The sequence below is a fragment of the Grammomys surdaster genome, unplaced genomic scaffold (assembly GCF_004785775.1).
Source record: "Grammomys surdaster isolate TR1022 unplaced genomic scaffold, NIH_TR_1.0 126071, whole genome shotgun sequence".
Lineage (NCBI taxonomy): Eukaryota > Metazoa > Chordata > Mammalia > Rodentia > Muridae > Grammomys > Grammomys surdaster.
In genome coordinates, this window is record NW_021620880.1 from 2,384,653 (window position 1) to 2,393,198 (window position 8,546).

Below are 8,546 nucleotides of genomic sequence, written 5' to 3' on the forward strand. Positions count from 1 at the left end.
CCTTCACTCACTGTCTATGACTGGAGACTGTCCTGTTATCTTGATTGTGTAAGAACTCCTCAGAGTCCAGGTGTCTCTATGATCCTGTGATCCTGGGTGTAAGAGCTCCTGGGACTTATGCTGCCTCTGGGATCCTGATATCCTATGATCCTGGTCATTTTAGAGCTCCTCAGAATCCAGCTTCCTCAACTGCTCTGAGTGCAGTGGATTTTCTGATGCTCTGAGTGTAGTAGGTCTTCCTCTGCTCTGAGTACAGTGGTTATTCTGGGATGGGTCAGGATATGGTATCCTCATGGGAGCAGATGAGCTAGGGTCCACTGCTCTCAGTACAGTAGTTCCTCTGATGCTATGAGTACAGTGGTTCCAGTAGGATGGCTCAGGATATGGTGTCTTCAGGGGAGCAGACCAGCTGATAGTCTGCCCCAGCAGAAAGGACCAAGTGAGGTGCAAAAGGGAAGTGGTATTCCTAAGAGCAGGGTTTGGGTGGGTGATGGGTCCTGAGTGCCCCAAGTTCCCAGCTGCAGCCCTGGGTGTAGGGTTGTGGGGGAGGGTTTTTACCAGCTGCTCCAAAGTACAGTGGTTCCTCTAGGATAGGTCAGGGTATGGTGTTTTCAGGGAAGCAGACCTGCTAGGTGTCTGCTCCAGCAGAAAGCTGGGCTATACTCTTTTAAAGAAAATGTACTTTCACTTTTCCAACAGCTACCAATTACCAATTTCTCTTTATTTTGGGGTGATATTTTATGCCTATTTTCTCTCTCTATCCTGATGTTTTGTATGCCTTGTGGAGGCCTGGTCTATTCTGTCACAACTATTGTGAATTAATATATGCAGTTTCAGTTTGGAAAATTGAGTTCTTGTAGTCCTTTGTAGCTTCTGGTGCTTATAATCTTTCTACTTCCTATTGTACAATGGTCCCCGAGCCTTGACAGGAATCAATATGATATATTACATTTATGGACATGAGCATTGATCAGGCTAATTTTATGCATGCTTTTCACTTGTGGGCCTTTGTATTTATCACGATCTGTTTCAAATAGAAGCTTTTCCAATGAGGTTGTGAGATACATTCATGTATAAGTAAAAGGATAAAGGATTAGGAGTCAGTTTAATATTATGTCAACTTAGTATAAGAATAATGGTGGTAGGTTCTTTTCCAGGTTATATTTAGTCATAGGTTTTCCCCTGTAATTACTGCCAGGTATGGGTGTTATCTAGTGGAGCATGATCTAAATCCAAACAGAGAGTGGTTGCTTATGTTCATGTTGTTGGTCCTATAGGCTAGTCACTATTATTTTTTCCCCTGAGGCACAAGGAGAATCTGTTTAAATGTTATAGACAGTTAAGGAGGCCAGTGGCAAAGATGGAAAGGAGACAATTTTTGAAACCCATCTTTACCTCTTTTCTTTACTTGCATTTTAAGCCTTTTAAAACATTTAAATAAGAGGATCCTAAGATTCATTTACAACCCTTTATCTGCAATATTACATAGAATGTAAAGGCAATACAAAAATAAAGGAAAATATGATTAAGGAATAATATTTTTAGAATTATATTTACTATGCAAGTTAGATACTAAGATTTCAGTGGGGTATTTTCCCAACAGAAACAGAGCAAGCAGCTCTGCTTGTTGCCTGTGTGCACATGCCTTAAGTGCTCAGACTCTTCTCCTTGCTGAAAGTATTAAAAAGTAATTTTTATTTGTTATTTTATTTATTTACATTTCAATTGTTGTCCCCCTTCCCAGGTTCCCCTTTGCAACCTCCTCCCTCTCTTTCTTGTCTCTAAAAGTGTACTTCTCCACTCACTCACTCACTCCTACCTCACCCCTCTAGCATTCCCCTACACTGGGGCAACAAGCCTCCACAGGACCAAAGGCCTCCCCTTCCACTGATGCCAGATAAGGCAATCCTCTGCATTACATATGTAGCAAGTGCCATGGACCCACTTATGTATACACTTTGGTTGGTTGTTCAGTCCCTGGGAACTCTGAGGGGTCTAGTTAGCTGATATTGTTGTTCTTCCTATGAGGTTGCAGTCCTCTTCAGCTCCTTCAGTCCTTCCCCTAACTCTTCCATTTGGGTCTTTGGGCTCAGTCTGATGGTTGACTATGATATCTGCATCTATATTTGTCAGTAGCTGGCAGTACCTCTCAGAGGAACTAAGAATTACAAAACCACCAAATTTTAACTTGTTCTATCTGTTTTTATGCAGCAACAATTCACTAATAAACTTTAGAATACCAAGAAGTGATATATGTAGTTACATAGTATATTGAAATGTAAGACTGATGTTCTCTCTGTCTCTGCCTCTGTCTCTCTGTCTCTGTCTCTCTGTCTCTCTGTCTCTCTCTGTGTCTCTGTCTCTGTCTGTCTCTCTGTCTGTCTCTCTCTCTCTCTCTCTCTCTCTCTCTCTCTCTCTCTCTCTGTGTTTGTGTGTGTGCACACATGTGTATGTATGTGTGTTTCTGATGTATTTAAAGACAGAGTGTACTGTGTCTTTTGGATGTTCTTGGAAAAAATATAGTTCCTGTGTGTCAGAGTGTCTCTCAACAGTTCTTCATATAAGTGAGTTGTGAGTGACTGTGAGTCTTCATGTTAACCAACTAGGCAAGACCATACTTAGAGCTGGCGCAGGTTTGGTTTCTCTGTTGTCCTGATAAGCAGTTTTATGGTCAACCTAAGAGGTGAATCAAAATATATAATTCAAGTAGGCTAGTCATTATTATAGCTCTCAGAGATCATAGCTTGGTAATACTGATGATTAATTTTCTCCTCTCAGAGTAAGTATAGCACTTTTGAGCACTATAAAGGAGACAGTAGGGATTCAGTTTCTAGATAAGAGCCATCTTGATTTTGTACATTCTAGAACTCTGTTGGTGTCTACAGAAATAGAGTCTTATTGTCAAGTTATGTAGGTTAATCTTTGGCAATAACTAGCTGTCTATTGACTTCACTGGACAGCATCTCTAAAGCAGACCCTTTCTTATGGTGCTATGTAGGGACATTGCTATTCCATTATAAGGTGGGGCAATATTAACTCTCTTTTATGTATGTGTATATATGAATTTTAAGAAGCTTCTACAGTAGTATGTTTTGTGTATGAATTTTTCAAAAGGTCCTTAGTATCAGTCATAACTTTCTTCCCTCTTAATTCATCTCAGTTTAACCTTTCATGTGTCATTATTCTCCTTAAACCCTTTAAACTACTGTGTTCTCTCACTTCTTTGTCTCCCTGCCCATTATTTGGTGATTTCATTTAGATCACCTTACTATATGTATGCATTTCTGGAAGATTCTTGTGAATTAGGTTTCCATACTACCAGTCAAATGACCCTTAATTTTAGTTGTTTTTCCACATATTCCCTGATGGACTCACAATTACTTCTGTCCTGTTTTTTTGAAAAAAGAGCTGAGTGTTATACAATCTGTAGGCTTACATTTCTCAATACTTATTTTAATAAGTGTTCTTAAACACTGAGGTAGGGGAAAAGAATGGTTAATAGGAACCAGGGTTTGTGGACCTGTTTAGAAGTAGTTCCTTGGGGAGATCCCAATCTTTGTTGTTAGGATCTGACCAGTCCAGTCCAAAACATCAAACACAAATCAGTAGTGGCAATCCAATCTAATTGTCAAACACCAAACACAAATCCAGAAGAAACTGTGAGGCTCAGAAAAATTGGCACTGGCAAGACAAAGTCATGGCAAGTGAAGATCAGCTATGGGTGCAAAGTGAACCAGTATAAGAGCATCATCAACAAAGACTAGCAAATTAGTATAAAGCAAATCAATGGAAGAGCCTCATCACACTGGCTGTGGGGTTATATTTATATTCTTTCTGAACATCACATTCCTCTTGCATGCCTACTTTAGCAAAACATCCTTTCATCTGTCTGTTTCAGCAAACATCCTCTTACCTGTCTACTTCAGCAAAATATCACATGAGCTTCTAAAGAAAGCAGAAATTTGTACTTCAACAAGCAGACTATTTTCTACAAGGTCTTGATCTCTATTGCATCTGGATTCAATGTTGAAAAAAATCACTCCAGTTTATTGCAACTTCTATTCCTACTTCCTTCCTTTCTTTTCTTTATAATTTATTTATTTATTTTTTATTGGATGTTTTATTTACATTTCATATGTTATCCCCTTACCCCATTCCCCCCAACAGGAACCCCCTATCACCTCATCTCTCCTTCTGTTTCTCTGCAGATGTAACCCTACCTTCACCCCCTCCCACCTCCCCACCCTCAAATTCCCAACCACTGGGGAATCCAGCCTTCATGAGACCAAGGATCTCTTCTCCCAGCTATGCTCGACAGGTCTGTCCACCCTTAAATATACAGCTGAAGCCATGGATCCTTCCCTAAGTGCTCCCAGGCTGGTGGATTAGACCCTGGGAGGTCTGATTGGTTGGTATTGCTGCTCTCCTGATGGGGCCGAAAACCCCCTCAGCTCCAACAGTCTTCACTCTACCTTCTTCATTGGCAACCCCATGATCAGTTCAATGGCTAGCTGTGAGCATCTGCCTCTGAATAATATATCAGACTCTTGCAGATTTCTAAGGAGACATCTATAGCAGGCTCTTAACAGCATGCACTTCCTGACTTCCACATCAGCATCTACCTTTGGTGACTGCACATGGGATGGATACCCAGGTGGAATGGTCTCCAGACAGCCCCTCCTTCAGTTTCTGTCACTTACTTTGTCTCCATATTTGCTCCCTTGAGTATTTTGTTGCTCCTTCTAAGAAGAAACGAAGCACCTCCACTTGGTCTTCTTTCTTCACGAGCTTGATGTGGCCTGTGAGTTGAATCTTGGGTATTTCAATGCTCTGGGATAATATCCAATAATCAGTGAGTGAATGCCATGTGTGTTCTTTTGTGATTGGCTTATCTCACTCAGGATGATATTTTCTAGTTCCATCCATTTGCCTAGGAATTTCTTGAATTCATTGTCTTTAATAGCTGAGTAATACTCCATTGTGTAAATGTACCACAGTTTTTGTATCCATTCCTCAGTTGAAGACATCTTTGTTCTTTCCAGCTTCTGGCTATTATAAATAAGGCTGCTATGAACATAGCTGAGCATATGTCCTTGTTATATGTTAGAGCATCTTCTGGGTATATGCCCAGGAGTGGTATAGCTGGATCCTCAGGTAAAGCTATGTCCAATTTTTTGAGAAACCACCAGACTGATTTCCAAAGTGGTTGCACCATCTTGAAGTCCCACCAACAATGGAGGAGTATTCCTCTTTCTTCACACCCTTGCCAGCATCTATTATCACCTGAGTTTTTAATCTTAGCCATTCTGACTGGTGTAAACTGGAATCTCAGGGCTGTTTTGATTTGCATTTCACTGATGACTAAGGATACTGAACATTTCTTTAGGTGCTTCTTGGCCATTCAAGTTTCCTCCATTGAAAATTCTTTGTTAAGCTCTATGCCCCATTTTTTTTTAATAGAGTTATTTGGTTTTCTAGAGTCTAATTTCTTGAGTTCTTTGTATATATTGGATATTAGCCGTCTATCAGATGTAGGATTGGTAAAGATCTTTTCCCAATTTGTTGGTTGTTGTTTTGTCCTATTGACAGTGTCCTTTGTCTTACAGAAACTTTGCAATTTTATGAAGTCCCATTTGTCAATTCTTGATCTTAGAGCATATGCCATTGGTGCTCTGTTCAGGGAAATTTCCCCTGTGCCCAAGTATTCAAGGTTCTTCTCCACCTTCTCTTCTATTAGTTTCAGTGTATCTGGTTTTATGTGGAGGTCCATTATTCACTTAGACTTGAGCTTTGTACAAGGAGATAAGAATGGAACAATTTGTATTCTTCCATATGTTTTCCTCTAGTTGAACCAGCACCATTTGTTCAAAATGCTGTCCTTTTTCCACTGGACAGTTTTAGCTCCTTTGTCAAAGACCAATTGACCATAGGTGTGTGGGTTCAATTCTGGGTCTTCAATTCTATTCCACTGATCTTCCTGCAAGTCTATGTACCAATACCATGCAGTTTTTATTACTGTTACTCTGTAGTACAGCTTGAGGTCAGGGATGGTGATTTCTCTAGAAGTCCTTTTATTGTTGAGAATAGTTTTCGCTCTCCTGGGTTTTTTGTTATTCCAAATGAATTTTAAGATTCCTTTTCCTAACTCTGTGAAGAATTGAGTTGGGATTTTAATGGGGGTTGCATTGAATTTGTACATTGCTTTTGGCAAGATGGCCATTTTTATTACATTAATCCTGCCAATCCATGAGCATGGGAGATCTTTCCATCTTCTGAGATCTTCTTTGATTTCTTTCTTCAGAGACTTGAAGTTCTTGTTATACAGGTCTTTCACTTGCTTGGTTAGATTCACACCTAGGTATTTTATATTATTTGTGACTATTGTGAAGGGTGTCCTTTCCCTAATTTCTCTTTCAGTCTGTTTATCTTTCATGTAGAGTAAGGCTACTGATTTGTTTGAGTTGATTTTATAACCAGCCACTTTGCTGAAGTTGTTTTTCAGGTTTAGGAGTTCTCTGGTGGAAGTTTTGGGGTCACTTAAGTATACTATCATATCATCTGCAAATAGTGATATTTTCACTTCTTCCTTTCCTATTTGTATCCCCTTGACTTCTTTTTGTTGTCTAATTGCTCTGGCTAGGACTTCCAGTACAATATTGAATAGGTAGGGGGAGAGTGGGCAGCCTTGTCTAGTCTCTGATCTTAGTGGGATGTGGGGCTGTGGAATCCTGGGTGTTTGGCCAGGCGCCCAGAACCCAGAGACCTGACACGAGGGTCACATAAGGCCCAGGTAGAGGGCGGGCTAACGGGTCTCCCAAGTCCCTCCTCTCCCCAATATGATCAGACCCCTTCTGACATTTTTTGGGAGAGCTCTTCACCATCCAAACTCACCGCCATGTCAATAAATCTACACATCTTAAATCTCCACATGTCTCTTGAAATCTTGGACTCATTGTGTAAGAATGAGAAGCCTTTTCTACCCGCCACTGTGTTCTCTACACTCTAGTGGGCTGGCCGTTGGACACTTTCTCCTGACAACAGCGGCTGGTGCACTGCCATTGTGGTGGTCCCTGGCCTGCTCTGTGTCCCGCATGCCCGGTGTCCCTGCTCCTGGGACCCTGCGGTTGCTGCCAGCATGTGTGCTATTCACCGCTTGGGCAAGACCGAACCATCAACAGAGAGTGTTGAGCAGCGGGTCCCCGGACAGCCTCAGAGCCCGCGCCCTGCGCCCCCAGTATGCTCTTGCTTGTGCCTGCGCCGCTGACCTCGACCCCCGGGCGCGAACATTGCCAAACAGTGGTATTGCTTCAATTTTCTCTCCATTTAGTTTGATGTTGGCTACTGGTTTGCTGTATATTGCTTTTACTATGTGTAGGTTTGGGCCTTGAATTCCTGATCTTTCCAAGACTTTTATCATGAAGGGATGTTGAATTTTGTCAAATGTTTTCTCAGCATCTAGTGAGATGATCATGTGGCTTTTTTTCTTTGAGTTTGTTTATATAGTGGATTACATTGATGGATTTCCGAATATTGAACCATCCCTGCATTCCTGGGATTAATCCTACTTGATCATGATGGATGATTGTTTTGATGTGTTCTTGGATTCTGTTTGCTAGAATTTTACTGATTATTTTTTGTATCGATGTTCATAAGAGAGATTGGTCTGAAGTTCTATTTCTTTGTTGGGTCTTTGTGAGGTTTGGGTATGAGTGTAATTGTAGCTTCATAGAATGAATTGGGTAGTTTTCCTTCTGTTTCTATTTTGTGGAATAGTTTGAAGAGAATTGGTATTAGGTCTTCGCTGAAGGTCTGATAGAATTCTGCACTAAAACCATCTGATCCTGGGCTTTTTTTTGGTGGGGAGACTTTTAATGACTGCTGCTATTTCCTTAGGGGTTATGGGACTATTTAGATGGTTTATCTGCTCCTGATTTAACTTTGGTAACTGGTATCTGTCTAGGAAATTGTTCATTTCATCCAAGTTTTCCAGTTTTGTTGAGTATATGCCTTTGTAGTAGGATCTGATGATTTTTTCAATTTCCTCAGTTTCTTTAGTTATGTCTCCCTTTTCATTTCTGATTTTTACTAATTTGGATGCTGTCTCTGTGCCCTCTGGTTAATCTGGCTAACAGTTTATCTATCTTGTTGTTTTTCTCAAAGAACCAGCTCCTGATTTTGTTAGTATTTTGTATTATTCTTTCTGTTTCTATTTGGTTGATTTCAGCCCTGAATTTGATTATTTCCTGCCTTCTACTCCTCTTGAGTGTATTTGCTTCTTTTTGTTCTAGAGCTGTTAGTTGTGATGTCAAGTTGTTAGTGTATGCTTTCTCCAGTTTCTTTTTGTAGGCACTTAGAGCTATGAGTTTTCCTCTTAGCACTGCCTTCATGGAGTCGGACAAGTTTTGGTATGATGTGTCCTCATTTTTATTAAATTCTAAAAAGTCTTTAATTTCTTTCTTTATTTTTTCCTTGACCAAGTCATCATTGAGTAGAGAGTTGTTGAGTTTCCGTGTGCATGTGGGTTTTCCATTGGTTTTGTCATTATT